This window comes from Schistocerca cancellata, chromosome 3 (assembly GCF_023864275.1).
Source record: "Schistocerca cancellata isolate TAMUIC-IGC-003103 chromosome 3, iqSchCanc2.1, whole genome shotgun sequence".
Taxonomy (NCBI): Eukaryota; Metazoa; Arthropoda; class Insecta; order Orthoptera; family Acrididae; genus Schistocerca; species Schistocerca cancellata.
Window position 1 is genome coordinate 705,219,434 of NC_064628.1, and position 26,931 is coordinate 705,246,364.

At 45.6% G+C, this 26,931-nt stretch overlaps 6 non-coding genes across 6 annotated transcripts; 2 read left to right on the forward strand and 4 right to left on the reverse strand.

The window, feature by feature from the left end:
• Nucleotides 1-447: 447 nt before the first annotated feature.
• Nucleotides 448-519, reverse strand: Trnaa-cgc (transfer RNA alanine (anticodon CGC)). The gene has a single exon. It is a non-coding gene; the product is annotated as a tRNA-Ala (tRNA).
• A 2,099-nt stretch (nt 520-2,618) lies between these two features.
• On the forward strand, nt 2,619-2,690 carry Trnaw-cca (transfer RNA tryptophan (anticodon CCA)). Its single transcript has one exon. It is a non-coding gene; the product is annotated as a tRNA-Trp (tRNA).
• A 630-nt stretch (nt 2,691-3,320) lies between these two features.
• Nucleotides 3,321-3,392, reverse strand: Trnaa-cgc (transfer RNA alanine (anticodon CGC)). The gene has a single exon. It is a non-coding gene; the product is annotated as a tRNA-Ala (tRNA).
• Nucleotides 3,393-10,843: 7,451 nt separating this feature from the next.
• On the reverse strand, nt 10,844-10,915 carry Trnaw-cca (transfer RNA tryptophan (anticodon CCA)). Its single transcript has one exon. It is a non-coding gene; the product is annotated as a tRNA-Trp (tRNA).
• A 115-nt stretch (nt 10,916-11,030) lies between these two features.
• Nucleotides 11,031-11,102, forward strand: Trnaa-cgc (transfer RNA alanine (anticodon CGC)). The gene has a single exon. It is a non-coding gene; the product is annotated as a tRNA-Ala (tRNA).
• Nucleotides 11,103-17,293: 6,191 nt separating this feature from the next.
• Trnaw-cca (transfer RNA tryptophan (anticodon CCA)) lies at nt 17,294-17,365 on the reverse strand. Its single transcript has one exon. It is a non-coding gene; the product is annotated as a tRNA-Trp (tRNA).
• Nucleotides 17,366-26,931: the final 9,566 nt, after the last annotated feature.

The following is a 26,931-nucleotide window of genomic DNA, read 5'->3' on the forward strand; positions in this document are numbered from 1 at the left end:
ATACTAATAACGTCCACTATCCAGTCATGGATCTCCAGCGATGTCGGTTGTACGTGACGGGTTAACTTTTCAAATTCAAAGCGGAGGGTACTTTTCCTGGGAAATAACCTGGCCATATCAGAAATTAACAAGCGGTCGAGACCGCTAAACAATAGCAACGAAAACGGTTAGAAACTCCACACAATCAATGATAAATAATCACTGCACTTCCAAAAGAAAGAAGAAACAACACAAATATCACAACTCGTAAACACACCGGTTAACAGCGCTCTCAGCACGTCCGAATAGCACCGTGTCTCAAGCGCGACTTACGGTCATCGTCCTCCCGCCATGAGGTCGAACTGTACGAAATCCACTTGCTTGGGGGAAGAATCTTGTACACTGAATTTTATAGAATATGGTGATAGGCAAAAGTTTTCATGTACTGCTGCACGGAGAAACAAAAATTGGAGTAGCTGGGATTTGAACCCAGGACTTTCTGCATGCGAAGCAGACACTCTACCACTGAGTTACACCCCCGCCAGAGCAAGTACATCTGGGACGAGTCTCTCCTGGATCCTACTATCATTATTTCTTACGTTTGAACGGTACAGTAAGTGTTCGAGGAACCTATTCATGACAAGACCTAAGCAGCGTCGACTCCTAAAACACTGGTTAACCGCGTTCATTTAAGATTTGTAACAAATGTTCGGTTATCCTGTATGGACATGGAAAATGTGTGCTCTGCAGTAAAATACTTTTCAAGACTTTCAGGAGTCAGTATGTGCACTGTGTGGTCTCTTGAGAGAATCTTCTCTGATGACGTAAACTAAGAAGGAGAAAGACACGAAAGGATCGTGCTAACTGAATCTCTAGATTGTTACAGAGTTGGAAGGGCACGATATATTGAAATCAATTGCCTATCAACGTATGTGTCAAGGTCTCACTGCAGTATTGTGAAGAAAGACATAGGATTATACATAATAGATGGTGGGAGCTCAAATGGAACCTACATAAATGGGTCCAGAATTCTTCCTAATCGAGAAATTCCTTTAGAAGCTGGAGATTTGATTGGCTTGGGAGTTCGAGAAATTATAGAGGCTAGTTGTTATATATATGCACTGCGCAAGGAACTCAGTGGTAGTGAAATATTGCTGGAGAAGTGGCTGCCCATCTTGAATGGGAGGAAACTGCTTCAGAGGAGTCAGGTCTATGGGAAGCACGTACATTGATCACACAACAGCTTCAGTAAAATCAAGACTCAAAAGTGATACTGTGAGACTTGTTGATGGCAATACCTGCAAGCTCATAGGACAGTTTCATGATGTACATAATTGTCTGCCTGGACAAATTGCATCTAAGTTCAGAAGCGGAATGCCCCGCTTTTGGCACAAAGTTTTAGATATGTGGATTGCCTATGCTGACAGCATTGAAGGTGAGACTCGTTCATCAGTCATAAACCGTGTGGCAGACAACAGCAAAGAGAAAAATAACAATGTACCAGAGAAACTATGTAATGATCAAGGCTCTAATGCTTTGCCTGCTGTGAAAAGCAACAGAGTACTACGTGCAGGTGACAAGAAAAAATGTGAGATGAACAATCCAGAGACAGTACCACCAAAACACATAAGAAATGCAGTCAACTCAAAACAAAAGAAAGAATTAGTTGACAGAAATGTAAAGAAAAGTAAAAAAGAACGACAGCCATCTGTACCTGGCTCAGACAACTGTCTAGATAATAAATTTGAAAAACCAATTCATTTTACAATTTCAGAAAGGAGAGTTCCAAATAGTAGAAACAAACTAATCAGTGAAAAAAAAAGATCGTTATAATGCCATAATGTATGAGAACAAGAATGATGGTGTTGGTAAGAATGAAGTTTTTTATAGAATTCAATCAAGTAATAAAATAAATTATGGAAAATTAAAGCCAAATACTACAGTCTCAGTACTAGGCAAAGATAGTAAAGAATCCACCAATGATGAAAATAATAAGTGCACCACCAAGAAAACTGAAAATATGAAAACAAGTGATATGAGCAATGATTTTACAGATTTTCTCGGAAAACCCCCACAAAATAAAGTAGTGTTACCAGAAAGAGATCGGCGAGAAAACATCGACGAATTAATGCAAAAATTTAAGGGATATAATTATTTTACATCCATGGATGTGATAAGTGCAGTTATTAAAACAGATTTTGATGATGAACACTAAAGTGTAGTGGTCAGGAAAAGGCTTGTTGTAATGATGAAAAGCGATATACAGTGGCCACATAGGTAAAGGAAGTTTAACAAAAGTGACGAAATACTGTATATACCTGGATAGAGCTGAAGAACACATTTTGTATGCATTGTAAACATATACTGTATATAGAAAAATTTTGATACAAAGAGACACTCCATACAAGTGGTATTATAAAATGTTTGTAAATAATTGTTTTGTGTGAAAGGTGTTTTTCACAAATACATGTTCTCAAGCAGAGTTAAGGAATACGTTCAAGCTCTGCTTTCAATAGCAACTAGTTATTTAAAACAAAGTCATTAAGTCTTCTAAAAGAAAGAAATTCTAGAAAACAAGTTGTAGTGGTATGATCTTGCTGATTAAAGTATAATAAAGAAGCAAAAAAAAAAAAAAAAAAAACTCCGTAGCGCAACGGTAGCGCGTCTGATTCCAGATCAGAAGGTTGCGTGTTCAAATCACGTCGGGGTCACAATGAAATTTTCGTTTACGAAAGCCATAGGCGAGTATGTCAGTTTAATCAGATACCAAACGATTACAGAGAACGGACGAACAGAATGTGCTCGAAAAAAGCTATTAGTGCAATTTTCGCATTCTGACATTAAGGTGAAGGCGCCGACTCGCACTTTCTCCAGGCGCGAAGTGTCTAGTATTTTTGATATTTATATCGTTTAACGCTAATGTATAACTGAGAGATAATGATTACACGATATTTTGCTCGATTAGACGTCTTTAGCCAGGCAGAGTATAATATTTTTCCTTAAGTTATGGGAATAGGAAGATCGTGAAAGGGGGTATAGCTCAGTCGTAGAGCATTCGACTGCAATCCCGGGTATCAGTATCTCGAAAAACCAAAAGACGATTGTCGCGGTGAGTTGCAAATACATGTTTGAGATGCACTCCGCACGCCATACCGAAGGCTTTGGAGCAACATTTCAATGGGAGGATCGCAGCCAAGGGTCTGGCAGGTCATCGTCCTTCCGCCATGAGGTCGAACTGTACGAAATCCACTTGCTTGGGGGAAGAATCTTGTACACTGAATTTTATAGAATATGGTGATAGGCAAAAGTTTTCATGTACTGCTGCACGGAGAAACAAAAATTGGAGTAGCTGGGATTTGAACCCAGGACTTTCTGCATGCGAAGCAGACACTCTACCACTGAGTTACACCCCCGCCAGAGCAAGTACATCTGGGACAAGTCTCTCCTGGATCCTACTGTCATTATTTCTTAGGTTTGAACGGTACAGGACGTTTTTCACATTTTTTCACATTTTTTCTTGTCACCTGCACGAAGTACTCTGTTGCTTTTCACAGCAGGCAAAGCATTAGAGCCTTGATCATTACATAGTTTCTCTGGTACATTGTTATTTTTCTCTTTGCTGTTGTCTGCCACACGGTTTATGACTGATGAACGAGTCTCACCTTCAATGCTGTCAGCATAGGCAATCCACATATCTAAAACTTTGTGCCAAAAGCGGGGCATTCCGCTTCTGAACTTAGATGCAATTTGTCCAGGCAGACAATTATGTACATCATGAAACTGTCCTATGAGCTTGCAGGTATTGCCATCAACAAGTCTCACAGTATCACTTTTGAGTCTTGATTTTACTGAAGCTGTTGTGTGATCAATGTACGTGCTTCCCATAGACCTGACTCCTTTGAAGCAGAGTTTTCTCCCATTCAAGATGGGCAGCCACTTCTCCAGCAATATTTCACTACCACTGAGTTCCTTGCGCAGTGCATATATATAACAACTAGCCTCTATAATTTCTCGAACTCCCAAGCCAATCAAATCTCCAGCTTCTAAAGGAATTTCTCGATTAAGAAGAATTCTGGACCCATTTATGTAGGTTCCATTTGAGCTCCCACCATCTATTATGTATAATCCTATGCCTTTCTTCACAATATTGCAGTGAGACCTTGACACATACGTTGATAGGCAATTGATTTCAATATATCGTGCCCTTCCAACTCTGTAACAATCTAGAGATTCATTTAGCACGATCCTTCCGTGTCTTTCTCCTTCATAGTTTACGTCATCAGAGAAGATTCTCTCAAGAGACCACGCAGTGCACATACTGACTCCTGAAAGTCTTGAAAAGTATTTTACTGCAGAGCACACATTTTCCATGTCCATACAGGATAACCGAATATTTGTTACAAATCTTAAATGAACGCGGTTAACCAGTGTTTTGGGAGTCGACGCTGCTTAGGTCTTGTCATGAATAGGTTCCTCGAACACTTACTGTACCGTTCAAACCTAAGAAATAATGACAGTAGGATCCAGGAGAGACTCGTCCCAGATGTACTTGCTCTGGCCGGGGTGTAACTCAGTGGTAGAGTGTCTGCTTCGCATGCAGAAAGTCCTGGGTTCAAATCCCACCTCCAATTTTTGTTTCTCCGTGCAGCAGTACATGAAAACTTTTGCCTATCACCATATTCTATAAAATTCAGTGTACAAGATTCTTCCCCCAAGCAAGTGGATTTCGTACAGTTCGACCTCATGGCGGGAGGACGATGACCTGCAAGACCCTTGGCTGCGATCCTCCCATTGAAATGTTGCTCCAAAGCCTTCGGTATGGCGTGCGGAGTGCATCTCAAACATGTATATGCAACTCACCGCGACAATCGTCTTTTGTTTTTTCGAGATAGTGAAAAATGAAGGGGGCACCCGGGATTGAACCGGGGACCTCTCGATCTGCAGTCGAATGCTCTAAGACTTTTTTTTTGTACCGACTTTTTTTCATTTTTAAGAGTCCATCCTTCTGCCAACTTCTTTTTTTACTTTTTTATTTTATGTACTTTTTTATGTTTTTGATGCCAACTCTTCATTTTTCTTACTTTTTGCGAGTGCTTGGCCACTTTTGTTTTTGTATTCTTTTTATTTTATTTTATTTTTTATTTTTTAATTTTTTAGTTCGGCTTCTTATTTTTTTCTGTAAGCTGGATGCTTAAATTACCTTAGCTAACATAAATGAGAATGAATATTTCTTCTTAATATTAATTTAAGGTGATGAATCTTTCTCTTGCAAATAGAAAGACAAGTATATTAAAATAAACTGAAACGTGAAGTCTCTCATCTTCATAAGGAAAACAGAAAATCTTGCATCCCCTTGAAAAACGTTTTTGAGAACTTAAAACTTCTCTGCGTATGGCATAAGATGATTAAAAAAATATAATACATAAAATTTGATGTCTAATTTTTTCATGAGGATGTAGTCTGGTGCGTCTTGCCAAGGACTTGATTTCTTTTCTGTAATGTCTCGTGAAAGGATCGAAGACATTCCGGTTCCAGTTATCTGTAATCGTGCAAGGCTGACACCTCTGAATTCCGTACCAATCTTAATCTGTTATTGTTCTCTGTATAATTTTATTCCATGATTCTATTTAGGAAGCATGCGTAATTTTTTTTGTAGTCTTTTGTCCGCATGAGATAATGGTGCTGAGTCGTTAGATACACCCAGTAATCTTCTTTGCTTTTATTTTCTGCCTTAAAGATATAGTGCACTGTGTGCCCTTTTAGCCAGTTAACAGCATTTCTTTTCGTATTAGGATATGGCATTGCGTCCGGAGTCAGAAAATCTGCGGCGGTGAAAACGGTTGGAGATGTTCTGTTAACGGTCGCTAATTTCTGCTTAACTATATGCCATATGTCTCTTACTCTTTCACACACGAATCGGTGTTTTTCAGTGTCAAGAAGGTTGCATGACGCGCACAAGGGCGAATTTGTGAGATGTATAGCATGCAATTTGGAATTAGTTGCTATTTTCCTGTTGACTGCATTATACCAAGTTGCTTTCACCTTAGAGGGTAAGTTCCGATCGTGGATATTTCTCCAAATTGCTGACCAGTCGTTGTTGGGGTATTTTCTTTCAATAAAATTTCCTTCCTTAGCTTCCATCAAATATGTATAGATGTCCTTTACTCTCTTCAACTGCTGTTCTGAGAGCCTCGAGGAGATATAACTGTACTCAACGAGAAACGGTTTTAGGCGACAAAGACCAGCTGGTATATGCTTCACATCTATTGGCGGATGCATGCTTGCTGGAGCAATTTCATTCAGCAAGTGGGCCGTTAAGCTGTCGGGCATCTGTTTCCATTGCTTGCACATTCGACACACACATAACGCTCGTGACCTGGAACTGACATCAGCAAGGTTTAAACCTCCTTTCCTTGTTGGGAGTGTTAGTGTATTGAACTTCACTTTGAAAATGTTGCCTTGGCCTACAAAGCTTCCTATCGCGGATAAAATTCTTCTGGCTGTTTCTAATGGCATCGGAAAAGCTTGGACAACATAGTTAAGTTTGGATGTTATATACACATTTACTAGTTTGGTTTTCTGTATCTCGTCCAGTTGCCTCATACTGTTTCCTTGTACAGATGCTCGTATGCTTGCAAGTAGTTTTTTATAATTGACGGCAATAGTGTGTTGGATGTTGCTCCTAAATTCAATACTCAAACATTTCAATGTGGATACTTCCGTCAATTGTCCCGATTTTGCATGCATATTCCTCTGCCAATGTTCATAACGCCTGACTTCCTTTTATTTAGCTTGGCGCCAGAAGCAAGTTCATATGTGTGTACAATCTGAAGAGCTTTCGCCACTTCATCTTCATTTATAACCAGGACGCCCAAATCATCTGCGTAGGCGTTGCACACTATTTTTTTGCCGTTTATACACAATCCTTGCAGGTGATGCGCGAGTGTCGCCAGGAGAAGTTCTATTGCTATTGCGAAAAGGGCCATTGACATTGGGCAACCTTGACGTATGGATCCAGTCAATTTAATCTCTCTACTTAGTTGTCCGTTTATCATGATTCGTGCTACACTGTTGTTCAGAATTTGTTGAATAATCCTCACGAATCGTGGTGGGAATCCCATTACTTCCATGATACCAAGGAGATACTTATGATCTACTCTGTCAAATGCCTGCTCGAAGTCTAATGACACTAAAGCACATTTTATTCGGCATATATTTGCGGTTGATATTATATCCCTATATTCGCATATATTCTGATATATGTTTCTGTCTTTGCCTGCACATGTTTGGTACGTGCCAGTTACAGAGTTAATAACCATTTTTATTCTTCTTGCTAATACGCAGGCCATAATTTTGTAATCACTGTTGAGTAATGTTACTGGGCGAAGGTTTTCAATTGCTTTGCTAAGTGAGTTTTTAGGAATTAGAACTATGATCCCTGCAGGAAATTCTTTGGGAGCGGCAACAGTGCCACTCATGATTTCGTTGTACATACATAGCAACTTGCTTTTCATTTGTGGCCAGAACACTTGGTAGAATTCCACGGGGATACCATCAGGTCCTGGAGACTTATTTTTAGGACTCTGTGCTATTGCGTCTTTCAATTCGTCCTCTTCTATTTCAGCTATGAGATTTTCTTCTTGCTCTGTACTAATTCGTCCTGATACGTTTCTAACAAAATCACGCCGCGCCTCGTCGACGGTAGGTTTGGTGGACATCATATCTGATATATATTTATGAATAGCGTTTCGAGTTTCATGCTGTTTTGTGTGCCTGGTCCCATCAGGTAACTTAACTTCTGTCAGTATTTTCCTGTTTCCTCTCTTATTCTCACGCATTACATGGTACATAGCTGTTTCTTCCCCTTCTACAATGTTGTGTATTCTCGCTCTGACTTTAAAACCTTCTGATTGTCGCCGTTTCAGTGCTAAAAGTTTTGCTTTAACTTTCTGAATCCGGCTAAAGTTCTCCATTAATCGTGTGTCCAAGGTGTACAGGTCTCTAAGGCAGCTAAAATAAAATTCAGTCGTCTTTTTAATCCAGAAACTTTTCTGTCGTGAGTAGTCGATTAGCATTCTTCTTATTTTAGGCTTCGCACATTGTAACCACCAAGCTATGGCAGAACTGTATAGCGGGAATCGTGTCTCGCATTCTTGTCACACATTAGTAAATGCTACGCGACATTCCTCATCTTTTAGATGTGTAATGTTGAGTTTCCATATGCCCCTCCCTCGGTAAGTCTGTTGTTTTTCCAAATTTACTGTGGTGATGTACGCGGCGTGATCAGAAAACATAGTGGGCCAGACCTCAGACTGGAGTACATGGTTCTTAAGGTTGGACGAGACGTAAATTCTGTCTAGCCTGCTTGCTGAGTGACTGGTAAAATATGTGAAACCGGGCTGTGCGCCATGGGTATGTTCCCAGGTATCGATTAACTGCATTTGGTGGACTATTCTTTCCAGTTCTAAGGACTTGTTGAAATTCGGTGTCTGGTCTTTCGGGCTAAGTACAGAATTAAAATCGCCGGCTAGGATTATATAATCTTGACGTGTACCGAAGAGATGAACGATTTCACTTTTTAAAAAATCCGCTCTAGCACGCCTGTTATTGTTGCCTGACGGTGCATAAACGTTGATGATGCGGGCATTATTAACAGTCACTGCAACCCCTCTGCTGTTTTCAAGTTTTGCTATTTGTGTGACACGGAGGCCTTCTTTCGTGAGAATTGCGGTTCCCAGCTCAGCACCGATACCGGGGTTTATTATGGCGTTGTATCCACGTATATTTTCTAATTTAATATCTGTTACTTCCTGTAACAGTAGTATATCAACGTCAGCTGTGTATAGAAAGTCTTGCAGATGTTGTAAATGCAGAGAGGAGCGTATCTTATTAATGTTCAACGTAGAGATTTTGTAGGCTTGTGCTGCGTTCATATTGTCCTATTCATTACCGAAGTCAATATTCGTCATACGAAGTGCTGTCGGAGGAAAATCCTTTTCCACATGTATGTTCCGGCAAAGATGTATCCATCGTGTTCAGTTGATCTCTTGGGGCAGGAGTCTGCTCCGTTCCTCCAGTTTCATTCAACTCTTCATCTTGATTCATTTCATCCGATTCATCAGCCCAGGTTTTGTCGTGATTAGCTTTCGATGTCTCGTTTTCTGCATTTCTAGTATCAGGGAAAACCTTGTCTGCATCGAAATTTGCTAGCAGCTTCGACCTCTCGTGTGACGAATGGTCCGCTGACATGGGGCATGGTGTATTTGATTTGGCTTGCAAGGGGTCAGGTGCCTGCATACTCAGAACCAGATTACTATGTTGTTTTTCATGCAATTTGTTGCTAATCTGCTTTGCTTTTTCTCGCAAAGGCGGTGCCAGTTGTTCAGCGCCCTTATGAGCTAGTCTCCTCTTTTTATGTTTCCTTGGAGGACTGAATCTTGGGGAGGTTTCATCGTTTTCCATTACGTTCGGTCCTGTTCGCTGGCAAGTGATGGGTTGGTTTCCATGTGGTTTTCTGGAGACTGCTTATTCTGAAGGACTATAACCGGTTCAGGAGTTTGTTCTATTTGAACAGAGATATTTGGTTCTTTTCCTTGACTCTTTGGCTGTGTTGTCACCGTCGAGTCGCTAACTTCCATTATCACGTCGTTGTCGCAAGCTGCATCACCCAGAGTGGCGTCCCGATTAGCGTCAGGAGCGCCACGCGTATGGAATTGTCCAGCGGCTGCCGCTACATAAGTTTTCAATGTAGACATGGCTGGGGGTCTCACTGCTTCTCCCGCAGGTAGCTGGGCCACTCGCCGGTGTATACACTGCGAGCGGACATGGCCCGTACCGCCGCAAGACGCGCAGGTTCTTGGCTGCCCATCATATATTACTATAGCCCGATAATCACAAACATTTATATATGAGGGTATGTGCTTATGTAAATCAACTCGCAGTTGCCTGATACCATTCAAGACGGGGAACTTGTGAGCAGGACACCACTTTTCTGCAAAATTGCTAATTATTCTCCCATAAGGAGCTATCACGGAATTGATCTGCTCAGCGATGATTTCAAATGGTAGCTCAAAGATACGGACAGTCCTTAATCCAAAGCCAGCATGCGTAACACGAACTTCACTAACATTGCCATCGTGATGTTTGAACTTAAATGTTCCGCCACTAGATTCAACAATTTTGTCACACAATTCCATGTTTTTAACCTTGACATACATAATGCTACTCACAATTGAAAGGTGAATATCTATAATATTCTCAAACGAAATTTTCACAACTTCCTCTAACCATGTCTCAATTTCGAACGAATTCGGTCTCTGCCCTTTCTGATCAAAAACAAATTTCAATGTGTCTCTTCTATTAGGCTGATCCATCTCTCCTTCTAATATGAATCCATCAAGAGTCTCATATAACGCAGCTAACTACTGCAACAGGCGCTTTGACTTACCGAGCGGAGCGCAGTAAACCGCAGCGCACAGCACACGCCGCAGGTCCGCACACCACGGCCGCCAAAAGCCGACTGCGCACGACTGAGCTATACCCCCCTTTCACGATCTTCCTATTCCCATAACTTAAGGAAAAGTATTATACTCTGCCTGGCTAAAGACGTCTAATCGAGCAAAATATCGTGTAATCATTATCTCTCAGTTATATATTAGCGTTAAACGATATAAATATCAAAAATACTAGACACTTCGCGCCTGGAGAAAGTGCGAGTCGGCGCCTTCACCTTAATGTCAGAATGGGTAAATTGCACTAGGAGCTTTTTTTCAAGCAAGTCCTGTTCGTCCGTTCTCTGTAATCGTTTGGTATCTGATTAAACTGACATACTCGCCTCTGGCTTTCGTAAACGAAAATTTCATTGTGACCCCGACGTGATTTGAACACGCAACCTTTTGATCTGGAGTCAGCCGCGCTACCGTTGCGCCACGGAGTCGACGCTGCTTAGGTCTTGTCATGAATAGGTTCCTCGAACACTTACTGTACCGTTCAAACCTAAGAAATGACAGTAGGATCCAGGAGAGACTCGTCCCAGATGTACTTGCTCTGGCGGGGGTGTAACTCAGTGGTAGAGTGTCTGCTTCGCATGCAGAAAGTCCTGGGTTCAAATCCCAGCTCCTCCAATTTTTGTTTCTCCGTGCAGCAGTACATGAAAACTTTTGCCTATCACCATATTCTATAAAATTCAGTGTACAAGATTCTTCCCCCAAGCAAGTGGATTTCGTACAGTTCGACCTCATGGCGGGAGGACGATGACCTGCAAGACCCTTGGCTGCGATCCTCCCATTGAAATGTTGCTCCAAAGCCTTCGGTATGGCGTGCGGAGTGCACCTCAAACATGTATTTGCAACTCACCGCGACAATCGTCTTTTGTTTTTTCGAGATACTGAAAAATGAAGGGGGCACCCGGGATTGAACCGGGGACCTCTCGATCTGCAGTCGAATGCTCTACGACTTTTATTTTTTTCCCCTCTAGATTGCGGGCCTCCATCCGCCCCTTCTAGCCCTTCCTCGCGCTCGCCAAAATTGCCTTCATCGGCTCGGCTTCTCCGCCATTAAGAATTCTCTGTGGAAATTAAAAACTAGGCGTATAACAGCGTGATTCTCTTCTGTATCGATATGGGGATTTGGTGAAACCACCATATTGGACGAGGGAATTAAACAAATTATATCTGCTGCGGGATTGTGGGAATCCCATCACTTTCCAGAGAAGACGGAATGTGTGAAAATAAACGTGAGGATGCTGGAGTCTTCGTCATCAGGAGGGAACAACTCTTTTCTTCCTCTTGCATGGGAAAGTCAACGTAACATAAACATGTCTTCTTTGCAAATAAACGAATCTTCCTAAATAAAGAAGAAAAGAATAAAAGTCAAATATCAATTCTGCGAAATTCGACTGGGTTCTCGTTGAACAGTCTCGTAGTGCTGTCGTCAGCAGAGGCACCGTACCCCAAAGTGTCACCACCGTCTAGTCCGTCCGTTGCAGGTTCGTGGCCGGTCGATCTCCGCAACCCGAATTCTAAGTGCGGCTATCAGAATTCTGAAAGTCCCATCCAGCAGTATATTCGCACTGTAGCGTCGCCCTGGAGGAATATCTCTCTACGTTAACGTTCGGAGTAAAAAGGAAGCATACTTTTCTCTATATTTGTCTATTCGTTGAAGTTGCTGGTGTTGAGTTATTAGGTATAGCCAATAGTCTTCTTTAGTTTTTTCTTGCGCCGATAATATATAGGATACCGTTTGACCTTGTAGCCAATTGACTGCTCGTCGTTTTGCGGGGGGGTATGGAACGGCATCGGGAGTGAGGAGTCCAGCTGGAGTAATCATCCTAGGTGCAGTACGCAGCATACTTGAGAGCTTCCGCGCAAAGAGAATCCAGATGTCCTTCACATCGTCGCATAGAAAGCGCTGTTCGATGGTATCGGTTAAAGTACAGTGAATGCAATTCGGAGAGTCTGCCAAGTGAATCATGTGTAGCTTTGAATTTGTCGGTATGATCCTACTGACCGCCATGTACCATGTCGACCGCACCTGCGAAGGTAAGTGTGCGTCATGAATGTTGTCCCAGATCGTTGCCCAATTGCAGTCGTTATACTTCACTTCGATTCTGTTTCGCGGTTTACTGTCCGTCAGGCAGTTGTAAAGTGCTCCGACCCTGTGACGATAATTCTCAGGTATGGTGCTTTGAAGATAGCTGTAGTCGAGGAAAAAAGTACTAAAGTGGCAAAATGCGGCCGGGATGTGACTTACGTTGACAGGAGGCGTCATGCTGGCTGGTGCAATTTCATGGATAAGGCGGGCCGTTAAGGAATTTGGTGATCGCTGCCATTGTTTATACACGTTGCTGATATATAATGCTTTCGCTTTGTGGTAAACATCAGTCAGATTTAGGCCGCCCTTTCCCAAAGGGAGCGTCAAGGTTTCAAATGGGACTTTGAAAATTTGTCCCCGACTGACAAAGTGGCCGAGCGCTGCAAGCATTCGTTGTGCTATGACCTTTGGTATTGGAAGGATTTGCGCAACATAATTGACTTTAGAAACGATGTAAGTATTGACTAAAAGCACTCTTTGTATGGCGTTGAGATTGCGCAAATAATGTTGCCGGATGCCGGCCCGAATTTGTGCCAACAATTTCCTAAAGTTAAGAGCAGCCGTGCAGCGGATGCTGCGCGTGTATTCAGTGCCAAGACATTTAAATGTTGCCATTCTTTTTAATGATCGGCGAGTGCCAACTTCCAGACCCCTACCAAGTGCCATAATGCCAGACTTTTTACAGTTGACTTTCGCTCCTGAGGCGGCTTCATAAATGGTTATCAGCTGAAAAGTGCGTTCTAAGTCTTCATCTTTCGTCACCACGAAACTGACGTCATCCGCAAATGCCTGGCAGACAAACTTCTGGCCATGTATGCGTAATCCCGGAAAGTCTTGCGTCAGGGCGAACAGCAAGGGTTCTAGAGCAACTGCAAACAAAGCCATCGACATCGGGCAACCTTGTCGTACCGACCTAGTGATGTGAATAGGTTTACTTAGTTGTCCGTTGAGACAGATCTTGGATGTGCCGTTTCGCAGCAGGAGTGTAACAGTGTCAATAACTTGCCGTGGAAAATTCATTGCTGCCATCGCGCACAGAGGATATGAGTGACTGACATTATCGAATGCTTTCTCAAAATCTAGCGAGACTAGAGCGCATCATATGTCACAAGCGGCGGCTGTAGCTATGACATCTCTGTATGCACTTAACGTTTGCTGTATGTTTCTAGTGTTCCCAACTCTCGTTTGGTAGGCCCCCGTGACAGTACTAAGTACCGTACTGAATCGCTGCATCATGACCCGCGCGAATATCTTATAATCCGTATTAAGTAATGTAATCGGTCGGAGATTGTCGACTGTCTTTCCCGCTGGGGTTTTGGGTACCAATACCACTATGCCCTCACAGTATTCCCTTAAGATATCACTTCCAGCATTTAAGATATCATTACAGACCAAGGTCAGCTTTGGAACTAAATGGTGACGAAAGGTTCGATAAAACTCAGCCGGTAATCCGTCGGGGCCAGGCGATTTATTCTGTGGGCTCCCTCGAATGGCGTCCTCTACTTCATCTTCAGTTATGACTGCAGCGAGGCCGTCTGCTTCTGCCGTGCTCAGTGTCGCAAAACGGCGTGCCAGAAGGGCTTGCTGCGCCGCCATATCCACTGGGTGTTCCGTTAACTGTGCTGTGAAATGTTTATAAATCTCGTCTCGTATGTCGCGCTGTTGGTTTAAGAGTCGACTATCCGCAGTGTGCAGTTCTGTCAAAATCTTTCTGTGCCCCCTTTTCTGTTCTCGAATAACATGATACATTGATGTCGTTTCGTCCTGTACAGCGTTTTGCAGACGTGTCCTGACTTTACAGCCTTCCAATTGCTTCCGTTTGAGGGTTAGAATCGTAGCCTGTATTCTTTTAATATGCATACGATTTGCTATTACTGTGGCATCTTCTCGATATAAATCTCTTAAACACTGAAAGTAAAATTCCAGGGTTTTCTTCTGCCAGGCACATCGATCTCTGGAATAATTCTTCATCGCTTTTGTTAAGGCGGGTTTCGCACATTTTACCCACCACGTAATGGCAGAATCGTACGCGGGAAACTTTCGTTCGCATTCTGCCCACGTATTGCGGAAGACTGTGTGACACCCGGGTTCTGGTAAATGCGCTAAATTTAGTTTCCAGCGTCTCCTTGCCCTGTACGTCCCTTGTTTGGCTAAATTGACGGTACATATGTATGCCACATGATCTGTAAAGACAGTCGGCCATAGCTCTGCCTGCAAAACATGTTCCCTCATATGTGATAAAGCGTAGATTCTATCGATGCGGCTAGCTGAGTGGCCAGTAACGAATGTGAATCCGGGCCTGTCACCGTGTCTAAGCTCCCATGTGTCTATTAAATTCAACTCCTCAATGAGAGTGCGAAGCTCGGCGGATGGATTGAAGTTCGGTGTCTGGTCTTTGGGACTGAGGACACAGTTAATGTCACCAGCGAATATAAGTTGTTCGGAAGGTGGTGTAAAAAGTGGCACAATGTCATCTTTAAAAAACTCTGCTCTCTCTCGTCGTCTCCCAGAGCCGGAAGGGGCGTAGAGATTGATAAATATAGTAGTAATGATAGTAGTCGCTATACCTCTGCCAGACGCCAGGCGTTCGATATGTGACATCACTATCCCTTCCTTAGCCATGATCGCGGTCCCTGGATCAGTGCCATGTCCAGGATTAACGACGACATTGTAGCCTGTGATACGGTCGAAGTTAATATTGGTCACTTCCTGCAGCATGATGATATCAGTATCAGCGACATAGAGAAAATCTTGAAGAGTTTTTAAGTTTAGTGGGCTACTGATCTTATTGATGTTCAATGTCGCAATTCGGTAAGCTTGCAAGGACGGCATGAGAACAGAGATCTAGGTGACAATAAGCCGACTATGGATGTTAATGGCGAACATCATATAAAAGAAGTCTACGTCATCAGCCACTGTGCCGACGCCGGCGGTAGCCGTTTGTTGCTGGTGGGACACATCAGCTTGAGCTTCTGATAACGGACTATCTATACGTCGCCGATCCTTTACGAAAGCTTCTTCCCGACCACCCTCTTCTACGTCATCCGACCAGTCACACGCGAACTTGTCCGCTTGCATACCGCAATCCGATAGCTTGGATGCGTCAGGCACAGGGTTCTGATCCATTGTATCTGTTATCGCAGGGTCTCCTGAGGGTAATCGTCCGTGGTCAGTGTCCGATTCGCCCGCCCGGGATTTTTTTGTCGTTTTGCTGGTTGCCGACGACGGTGGTTCAGTCACTTCAGTCAGTTTCTGTCGTACGTGGTTCGCCTTTTCACGCAATATTGGCGCCTTGGCTTCTGCCCCTTGATGTGCTGGCCGGCGTTTCTTCTGTGATTTGGGGGACCGCGGGGGCTGGTGGCCAGCCAGCTCGTTCGACTCCACCCGGTCCACGTCGGACTTGTCTTCTCGAACCGGGACGCCCGCCGGAATACTTTCGGTGCCCGGTTGCTGCCCCTGCTCCGAGTGAGTATTGCCCCCCTTCGAGGTGTGTGAAGAAGGAACAGTTGGTACGTCGTTCGTATCCATCGGCGTGACGCCTTCCTGCACTTCGCGCAAACTCTCTAGCGAAACATCGAAACTAGGTTCCGAGGTAACGTTAGCCCGGGCGACGGCGACGTATGATATAGGCAACGTAGACGTCGGGCCCTGCTGCTCACGCTCACCGGCCGGTATTTGCGCTACGCGCCGTTGGACACATTGAGCACGGATATGTTCAGTGGAACCACATCCCGCACAGGTTCTCGGCTGCCCATCATAAATCACTATGGCTCTGTAGCCACACACAGTGATGTAGGACGGAATGTGCTTCAACATATCAATCTTCACCTGCCGGACACCGTTTAACACCGGGAAAATGTGCATATTCGACCACTTTTCTGCCGTATTGCTAATGACCGTTCCATATTCCCTCAATTTGGCATTAATTTGGTCAGCGGATATTCAAAGGGTAATTCAAATTTTCGAACAGTTCTCACTCCAAGACCGGCAAGCGAAACTCTGACTGCACCTACATTGCCGTCAGAATGGTTGAACTTTCAAACTCCTCCACAAGATTGAATGACCTGCTCGCATTTCTCGGGTCGCAACAATTTTAGGTAGACCGTACTGCTGACGATAGAAAGGTGAATGCCAAACATATCATCAATAGTGATTTTCATAACGTCTCCAATAAATAACCCAACTTCAAAGGACTTGGGTCGTGCATAGTTCGGGTCAAAACTCAATTTCAATGTGTCTTTCCGTATAAGTTGATCCATTATAATCGATTGCAATTCATCACTCCACACTACAACAACGCAGCAAAGCGCACACTTACCAAACAGCAAGCGACCGCCACAGGCGAGAGCGCAAACAACCTGCGTCCGGCCGCTGCCGGCTGACTGTGTCGACTGAGCTATACCCCCTTTCACGATATTCCTATTCCCATAACTTAAGGAAAATATTATACTCTGCCTGGCTGAAGACGTCTAATCGAGCAAAATATCGTGTAATCATTATCTCTCAGTTATATATTAGCGTTAAACGATATAAATATCAAAAATACTAGACACTTCGCTCCTGGAGAAAGTGCGAGTCGGCGCCTTCACCTTAATGTCAGAATGCGAAAATTGCACTAGTAGCTTTTTTCAAGCAAGTTCTGTTCGTCCGTTCTCTGTAATCGCTTGGTATCTGATTAAACTGACATACTCTCCTATGGCTTTCGTAAACGAAAATTTCATTGTGACCCCGACATGATTTGAACACGCAACCTTCTGATCTGGAGTCAGACGCGCTACCGTTGCGCCACGGAGTCGACGCTGCTTTTTTATTTTTTTATTTTTTTGTATTTTTTTTATTATTTTGCGACTTTTATATCGCAAAAGTTGCACGTGTGGCCCGAAAGGACATTAACGTTGTGATCGAGAAATGTAGTTGCTGCAGAATCGTAAGAAAGTCTGCGTCTTAGGAAGTGTTTCTCGTATTCTTCACACCACGTCGTCGTCGTTTCAGAACCTACAGAGTTTGCTGTTGGCGCTGAATCGGCCCACCCTAGGCTTAATGATCGAGCTCGAAGCACCCAAGAAAAAGAATAATTTTAGCAGAGCGTGGTTTCGATCCACGAACCTCTGGGTTATTTTTTTTGTTTTTTTTATATAGTTTCTTGGTTTTATCATAAATAAAGGCTCCTTGCCAATTGAAACTAAAAGACTCCATCCGAGAGAAATAAAATGGTGCCGTGAAGGTGAGGACATCCGAGTGCAAGTGAAAAATAATGTTCTCCAATAAAGAAAAGGATTACCATTTGTCTTGTTGGAGCAATGAACCCTTATTGTTCCATATGATCAGGATGCATTCTTGTGAAATTAAAGCGGCTCTCCACCGGGTGGAAAAAAAAATGTGCATTCAAAATCAATAAATCAAAGGAAGAAAAATTGGATAAAGTGGTAGTACGGGACTCTTAGCTTCCACGGTGGAAATGTCGCGTGGTGACTTCTTCAAGGTTTGTCTTCTCGTAAAGTGGATATTTCATTTTCCGTGTCGGATCTTGACACTTTCACTCCTTCAATTTCTCCAAGGGTGTTACCCGAAAGTGTCGTCTCATAACTTTGATGCAGTCACTCGCGAAATTCGTCCGTGGCGCCGGGGGTCTCTGCGTAAACGTGCAATCCAAGGGTTGTTCACATACCCATCACCATAATTTTTAACAAATTTCCATACGTGTCTGCATAATCCCTGTGTCGTATGATCAGTGCATGTTGATATTCCAAGTACGCGAGGTAGTCAAGTGATGCACGGCGATTGTTGATGATAAAGGCAATGGTGTGGCCTAACATCCATATGGCCGCGTTGTGTTCCTGCGGGGATATCGTATTTGTTGCGGTCGGAGTAATTCCACCGGATCCACATTTTGTGGTACAATACGGTCGATGATCGCTAATTTGCTCCGCATATGAACGACGATCGGCCCTGCGGTACTACAGGTTATCCGGTGGGCCATCGTGTCCACATGGCCGCATAAGTCGCAGTTCGGTGTGGGGCTTAGGTGGATCCTGTGCAATTTTTCATTGGTGGGCACCTTGTCGTTGATAACTAAGTACCATGCGGATGCGACCCTTGAAGGCAATACGTGACTATGGACAGTCCTCCAGACTGTATTCCACTGGATTTGCGGGTATTTTTGTGTTATTCTGTTGGTTCTGCCGTCGGTTGTAAGGAAGCTATATATCTTGGTGTTGGTATACGGTGGATGGATGCCGTCTGCGGAACGTATGTAACTAAATTCACTGTAATATAGTCGGATGTGGCGCAAAGTGATCGGTATCGTGGCCTCATTTATAGGTGGACTTAGACTGCATGGCCTCCAGATTGAGAGGAGGGTCCTCGTGAAACTCGATGTGTCTTGGGTGACAATTTTCTTCATGCGGTTAATTAACAATGTCCGGCATTTGTGTTTGGTACTATTGAGACCAAGTCCCCGTCTCGACGATGGTAGGGTTAATGTTTCAAAGCTGACTTTAAATATATGTCTCCGTAGCACGTACCAACAGAAAGCTTTTTGTATACTGGCTGCGAGGTGATCGGAAACCGGTAAAATTTGGCCTAAATAATACATACGGCTCGCTATAGACATGCGAACTGTATGAACTTTCTGCAAGAGATCCAGTTCCCTATCAGAATAAATACAGGTTGTTGCTCGAATCTTGTGCAACATATCTGTCCAGTTTTTGGTGGCCATAACATCAGGGCCCCCAGGGGCTCAGCATTCATTTGCTGGGTACGGGCTTGGCGACCCCGGGGTTCCTGAGCTGGGGACTGGTAAGCGCCACCTGTGCCCCGTCACCGTAAGCTCTGAGCATACTTCAGCGACCACCGTGCGGCGCGGCGGTGGAACGTTGTGTGTCTCAGGGAATGGGGATCTTGGCTTGACCGCCCGGATCGCGAGGATGGAACAAACCTCTATAAAAAAAACCTCAATCTTCCGGTGTGCTCCGCGCCTATGAGATGCATGGCTGTTGAGGTGGAACAGTCGCAAGTGGGCAACCTCTGGGGCACCTGCCACACCCCAGTTGTATAAGGCTTACTCAGGCATGCGGGGCTCTGTCTGAGCGGACCTTTAGTTCCCTAGCTGCTCGTGGGATCGAGATGGAACCCTCGAACTTTTCTTCTTTTCCTCCCAGCGGAAAGGGTGGGCCGCTGGTAGGTTCTAACACCCAATCTAACAAGAGGGCTCGTGTAGCCAGTCCTCCTAATTCAGGTACTAGTAACAGAACGCATTCTGCTTCTCAGAATGTGTTTCTCATAATTAAAAGAAAAGATGGGAGTTTTGAAAAAGTTTCGCCATTTTATATACAGAAGGGCTTAGAGGGTATTGCTGGCACGTTAAAGTCTGTAAAGCGCTTGCGCAATGGCACCTTGCTGGTTGAAACATCTAGCTTCCAGCAAGTCCAGAACCTTCAGAAGGCACAATTTCTTGGGGAGTTTGCGATAGAGACTGAATTTCACAACACCTTGAACTACAGCAAGGGTGTTGTGACTTGCAGAGATCTTGTCGACATCCCCCAAGACGAACTGAAGTCTGAATGGTCCCGGGAAGGAATTGTCGACGTGCAACACGTTATGAAACGGGTGGATGGTGCTCTCATAAAAACTGACTCATTTATTCTTACGTTTAACAGCACCAAATTGCCAGAGCATGTGAAGGCAGGTTTCCTACGTCTCAGTGTACGGCCTTATTACCCCAATCCCATGCGGTGTTTTAAATGCCAACACTTTGGCCACACTACTCTCGGCTGTAAAGGGGAAGCCACTTGCGGGAAATGTGGTAAAGCCGCTCATGAGGGAGTTGATTGCTCCTCTCCTCCCAAGTGTGTCAATTGCTCTGGGGATCACCCTGTGTGGAGTAGGGAATGTAGAGTTTTCCTTGAGGAACGGAAGATCCAGGAACTGAAAACCACCAAACGCATCCCGTACGGTGAGGCAAAGAAAATTTACCAGTCCCTGCAGCCGCCCACGTTCGCTGCTTCCTTTTCTTCCGTTCTGAAACAGCCAGTCTTGAAAACTGATGCCGCTACACAAACGGAGGTTGCTACTGTCAGCACTAGCACCTGTGTTTGTCAATGTACATGTGCTGCTGCTGTTCCTGTGAAGCCTGCTGCTCCTCCCCGGCCTTCTGACCAGGCCGTGGTAGCTGACGTCATGGAACTTCCTGCCCCTTCCCAGGTCCAGTCTTGTGCCATGCCTAGCGCTTCTATACCCCCTACTGCTTCTGAGGTTTTGGCTCCAATGCCACCTCAGGCCAGAAAATCGAAGCACAAGCCAAAGGTGAAGACTCGCCCGCTAAAGGAGACTGAAGTTGTACAGTCTGCTGATGTGGATGTCATTCTCTCTGACGTCTCTCTCGACTCCTCTTCTGAGGCGATGGAGGTAGATGCCAGACTGGGGCAATCGTCTCGCCCCAAAACTGAGCCTCCACCTGTTGTGGGTTCTCCTCCCCGACAGAAAGTGCGACTGAAGGTACTCCCGCCCCGATAGATGGCTCCCATTATTCAGTGGAACATGAATGGATTCCGGGCACATGTGGAGGAACTGCACCTCCTAGCACGGCAACGCCCCCTGTGCTTGTGTTTACAGGAAACACATCTAAAACAATGTGATGCTCCTGTACTCAGGGGCTATAGGTTGTATCGCAAAGATGACCTGACTGGAGACAGGGCCAAAGGCGGAGTCGCCGTGTTTGTCGATAATGACCACCACTTCTCTGCTCTCCCCCTGGATACTGACCTGCAGGCAGTTGCAGTTGCAATTTATTACGGTCGGAGGCTTACCGTTTGCTCCCTTTATTTACCCCCTCTGGATGCAGTGAACTTAGAGGCTCTCACAAACCTTATCGACCAACTCCCCCGCCCGTTTCTCCTCCTGGGAGACTTCAATGCCCATCATGTCCTGTGGGGCTCCGCTTCTATTTGCGCTCGAGGTCGAATTTTGGAGAGCCTCCTAACATCTCAAGTGTTGTGCATCCTCAACACAGGTACTCCGACTCATTTCTCTAGTGCTACAGGGTCATTCTCAGCCATTGACCTATCTTTCTGCTCTCCAACCCTCACTGACTCCGTTCACTGGGAGGTCATTGACGATCTACATTCCAGCGATCACTTCCCTATGCGCATTCATCTCCTGGATGGTGTATTGCTGGAGCAGCGGCCACCATCGTGGATGATTGGCAGGGCTAACTGGCCACTGTTCACTCGGTTGGCTGTCTTTGACGGCCACAACGGCGTACAGGAATGGGTGGATCACATCACGCTTGTGATCCACCATGCTGCTGACCTGTCCATACCACAGTCTTCTGGCACTCGTAAGCGGCGCCTTGTGCCTTGGTGGACAGAAGAGTGCCGTTCAGCCATCCGTGACAGGCGTGCGGCTCTTCGCCGATTTAAATGCCGCCCAACAGCGGTCAATCTTACCGCCTTTCGTATCGCGAGAGCCAGGGCACGCCGTGTCATTAAAGAGAGCAAGAAAAGGTCATGGCAGGAGTTTCTGGACTCCATCAACCGTTCCACTTGTTCCACAAAGGTATGGGAAGCCATCCGGAGGATTTCCGGTAAACGCAGCCGTTTACCAATAGCTGCAGTCCTGAACCAGGGATGCCTCCAAACGACACCCAGCGCCATAGCTCAGTCGCTGGCAGAGCATTTTGCACAAAGTACTGCCACTGCAACCCAGGATCCAGCGTTTCGTCGCTACCGTGCGACTGTCGAAAGAGCGAATTTGAACTTTCGGTCGAACGGTTCTGAGGCCTACAACTCCCCTTTCTCCATGTGGGAACTTGAGTCGGCTCTTACTGAGACTTCTGACACTGCACCAGGTTGCGACCGCATCCGGTACTCCATGCTTAGACATCTGCCAGCGGCGTCAAAGGAAATCCTCCTTGAATGTTTTAATCTCATATGGCACACAGGAGTGTTCCCAACCTCGTGGAGGGAGGCAATCCTCATCCCTCTCCTCAAACCAGGAAAGGACCGCACATGTCCCAGTAGTTATCGTAGTATCGCCTTGACAAGCTGTGTCGGAAAGACTCTGGAACGGATGGTTAACCGTCGTCTGGTCTGGCTGCTAGAGACCAGACAGCTCCTTAGCCGCTTTCAGTGTGGATTCCGAAAATTTCGATCCACAGTCGACAACCTGACCCTCCTCGAGGCGGCTATTCAGCAGGCTTTCCTCCGTCAGCATCACTGTATCGGTATCTTCTTTGATATCAGTAAGGCATATGATACTACTTGGAGACACTGTATTCTTGCACAACTGCATCAATGGGGCTTTCGTGGCCGCCTCCCTATTTTCATTCGGTCTTTCCTGTCTCAGCGGTTTTTTCGGACCCGCGTTGGTAACACACTGTCTGATCGCTTTGAGCAAGAGAACGGTGTCCCCCAGGGCAGTGTTTTAAGCGTTACCCTCTTTGCCATAGCAATCAACAGTATAACGTCTACAGTGAGGAGTCCAGTACAGTGCTCCTTGTTTGTGGACGACTTTGCTGTTTTCTGTTCCTCCTCTGGTGTTGCATCCGCGAGCCGTCAATTGCAACTAACGGTGCGGCGGTTAGAGGAGTGGGCTGCAAAGACGGGTTTTAGGTTTTCTGCCGATAAGTGTGTTTGTGTTCATTTTAATCGTTCTCGTCGTCTTTTTACGTTGCCTGCCTTGCATATGGGGGATACTGTCCTACAGTTTGGAGACACAGTGCGGTTTCTGGGCCTCATTTTTGACTCCAGGTTGTCATGGTTGCCACACCTACGTGACTTGAAAGTCAGAACGCTGAAGGCACTGAACATCCTCAAGTGCCTCAGCCACAGGTCTTGGGGAGCGGACAGGGCGCGTCTCCTTCAGTTTTATCGAGCTTTCGTGCGCTCACGGCTGGACTATGGCTGCACAGTATATGGGTCAGCGAGGCCGTCTTATTTGCGGATCCTTGACGCTGTTCACCATGCTGGGATTCGACTGGCTACGGGTGCTTATCGGACCAGTCCCGTACCCAGCCTCTGTGCTGAGGCTGGCGAACCGCCACTTACCATCCGGCGGCAGCTCCTGCTGGTGCGCCAAGCTTGTAAGTTTCTTGCAGCTCCCAGCTCGCCTGCTCACCATCTTGTTGCCCTTCTACCTCTGGATCGCCTTTTTTCCCGCCGTCCCCGGGCTACGTTGCCGTTTGGGATCAGAGTGCACCGTGTGCTTGAGTCCCTCGGTGTGGAGTCTGTCCAACCCCAAATCCTGGGTTTTAACCGCCTGCCACCCTGGTTACTAATGAGGCCACGTGTGATTTTAGATTTATTGCAGTACAAGAGAGATTGCACTCCTGCCACCGTTTTTACTGCAGCATTTTCTGCTATTTTATCTGAGCACCACGACTATGTAGCTGTTTTTACGGATGGGTCGAAACAAGGGGATTCCGTGGGTTGCTCAGTTGTTTTTCCGGATCGTGTCCTCAAGGTCCGCCTGCCTCAGACTTTTACTGTCTATGATGCAGAATTGTCTGCGATCTTGCGGGCACTGGAGCCGATGAGACTTTCTTCCTCGCTTCAATTTCTTGTCTGTTCCGATTCACTCAGTGCCCTTCAATCATTGCACCATTTGTATCCGGCGGATAAAGTAGTCCAGACCATCCAGGATGCCCTCCTCTGGCTACAGCGACTGGGGAAGGTTGTAGCTTTCTGCTGGGTTCCAGGGCATGTCGGCATTGCTGGGAATGAAAGGGCAGATCTCGCAGCCAAGGAGGCATGTCTTGATCCACACGTATCTCAGCGTGCTATCCCGTTGCACGCACTCACCTCGCTGTTGAGCTCCCGAGTTATGTGTCGGTGGGAGGATGAGTGGCTGGAAGTGACTGACAATAAGCTCCGTCTAGTCAAGCCCACAACGCGTGTGTGGTGTACTTCCTTTCAGCCCCGTCGACGGGACGAGGTTCTCCTCACTCGGCTTCGAATAGGCCACAGCCCTTTGACGCATGGCTTCCTGCTCCGGCGAGAAGACCCTCCATTGTGTGGTGCTTGCGGCGTCCAGGTCACTGTGAGCCACATTTTACTGGATTGTGTTTTATTTTCTGACCAGCGGGCCTCGGCTGATTTGCCAGCGGACCTGCCAACTCTTTTAGGCAACACTCGGACAAATGTGGTTAAAGTTTTAAAGTTCTGTGCCTTGTCAAATGTTTTTACAAAGATTTTAGGGAGAGGATATTAATTTGCTCACTGTGTGACAAGCTCGCCCAACTTTTATGTAAGTGGCCAGCCAATGACACTTTCCTGTGTCATTCTTGTTGCTATGTTTTCGCTTCCCTTAGCTTTTACTTTCTTATGTAGTAATTTCTCTCTTTTCCTGCTTTCTTTGAATATGTTTTTCAGTTTTATTAGGTCTCTCCACATTCGTTCCTTTTAATGTGTGTCAGGGCGCTGATGACCTCGATGTTGAGCGCCCACAAACCCCAACACACACACACACACACACACACACACACACATAACATCAGGTACCGCACTCCAATAAACGCCAAGATATTTGTGTTGGTCTTTCGATGCACACCAGTCGATATGGCTGACATCACCGATTCCGCACCCTATGTGGAGCAACGTCGTCTTCCTCGTGTTGAGCTTCGCGCCGGAGACCGCATTGAAGGTGTTGACAATATGTCCGATCTCCAGTAGATTAGCCTCTGAAGTTACACCTAAGCAGACGTCATCAGCGTAAGCAATACATGCCATCTTCTGCATTCCAATGGTGATTCCTCTGGACCTCTGATTTATGGTCATAAGCAGAGGCTCGACAGCGATGGCATACAACGCCATCGATAACGGTCATCCTTGTCGGATTGATCGTCTGATCGTTAGTGTGTCCGTTAAGTGACCATTGACAATTACACGAGACGTTGCGTTGGAAATTAATTGATGTAGCAGAGTGACGAAACGGCAGCCAAAACCCATCTTCAGCAGTGCCTTAGTCAGGTATTCGTGACTGATTCGGTCATACGCCTTTTCAAAATCGAGAAAAAGCAACGCCCCAGGCTCTTGAGTGTACGCTAATGTGCATATCACTTCCCTGAGATCGCAGGCAGCTGATGTTATGCTTCGGCCAGGTACCGCTCCATATTGTTGTTTTCCAAGGAGTTTGTTCAGTACTGGTTGCATGCGCTGCTTTACTGCCCTCGTTATGATTTTAAAGTCCGAGTTGAGTAGCGTAATTGGTCTGAGGCCTTGGATCTTCCGACTGTTTCCTGGTTTTGGCAAAAGTACAATAAAGCCTTCCCTCAGTTCGTCTGGAACAGATTGAAGCCTCCACATCTCATTAGCTATTTGGAGAAACGTCGGAGCCAGGATGTCCCAATAGTGCTGATAAAATTCTGCGCCGAAACCGTCGGGGCCAGGGGATTTCCGTTTTGCAGCGCTGAATACTGCCTGATGTAAGCCTTTTTCCCTGAAAGCCGCCTCTAGAGTGTCATTGTCCTCGTGTGATAAGACAGAACTTCGTCGCAGAGTGCGTCGTCAACCTCTTGTCTGTTATACAGGTCGCTGAAGTGGCGATATATATGCAATGCGATGTCCCGTTGTTTAGTAAAGACATTGCCCGCTCCATCTTCTACTTCTTCAATTAACTTGGCTTTCTCTCGCCGCAGTGTTCGTAAGGTGTGATATAGAGAAGCCGGCTCATCTGCCGCGATGTCCTTGGGCTGTGACCGACATATGGTGACTTCCATTTGCTGGCGATAGAGAGTCATAACCTTAGCTTTATATTTCTTGATGCGGCAGTAGGTGTCAACGGCTGCGATGTCACCGCAGTGGTATAATTCCCGAAGACCAGAAAAATAAAATTCTGTTGTCTGCCTATGCCAGTACGACTTCTGATACGCATAGCGTTTAATCGTTGTCCGAAGTTTAGGTTTCGCACTATGGAGCCACCATTCGGTGATAGACCTGTACCTGGTTTTCGTGCGCTGTAGTTGCTCCCACATCTGTTTTATCGCTTCGTCCAGCTCTCTGTCTTGCAACAGGCCAACATTCAGTTTCCAATAACCCCTCCCACGAGTTACTTGTGGGCGTTGGAGGTTTACGTAGCACTGGTGTACGCTATGGTCGGAAAAGCTGACGGGGGCGATATCACTGTTGGCTACCCTACGACCAAGAGCGGGGGAGACATAAATCCGGTCGATCCTGCTGGCAGAATTACTGGTGATGTGCGTGTATGCTACGCGATCGCCGTGTATAAGTTCCCAGCTGTCTAGCAGAGTCAGTCCTTGCACAAGACAGTAGAGCTCTGTGCACTTATTAAAGTTGGGCGTTTGATCCTTTGGTGAAAGAACGCAGTTAAAATCTCCGCCTAAAATACAGTTCTCAGCATGTCCAC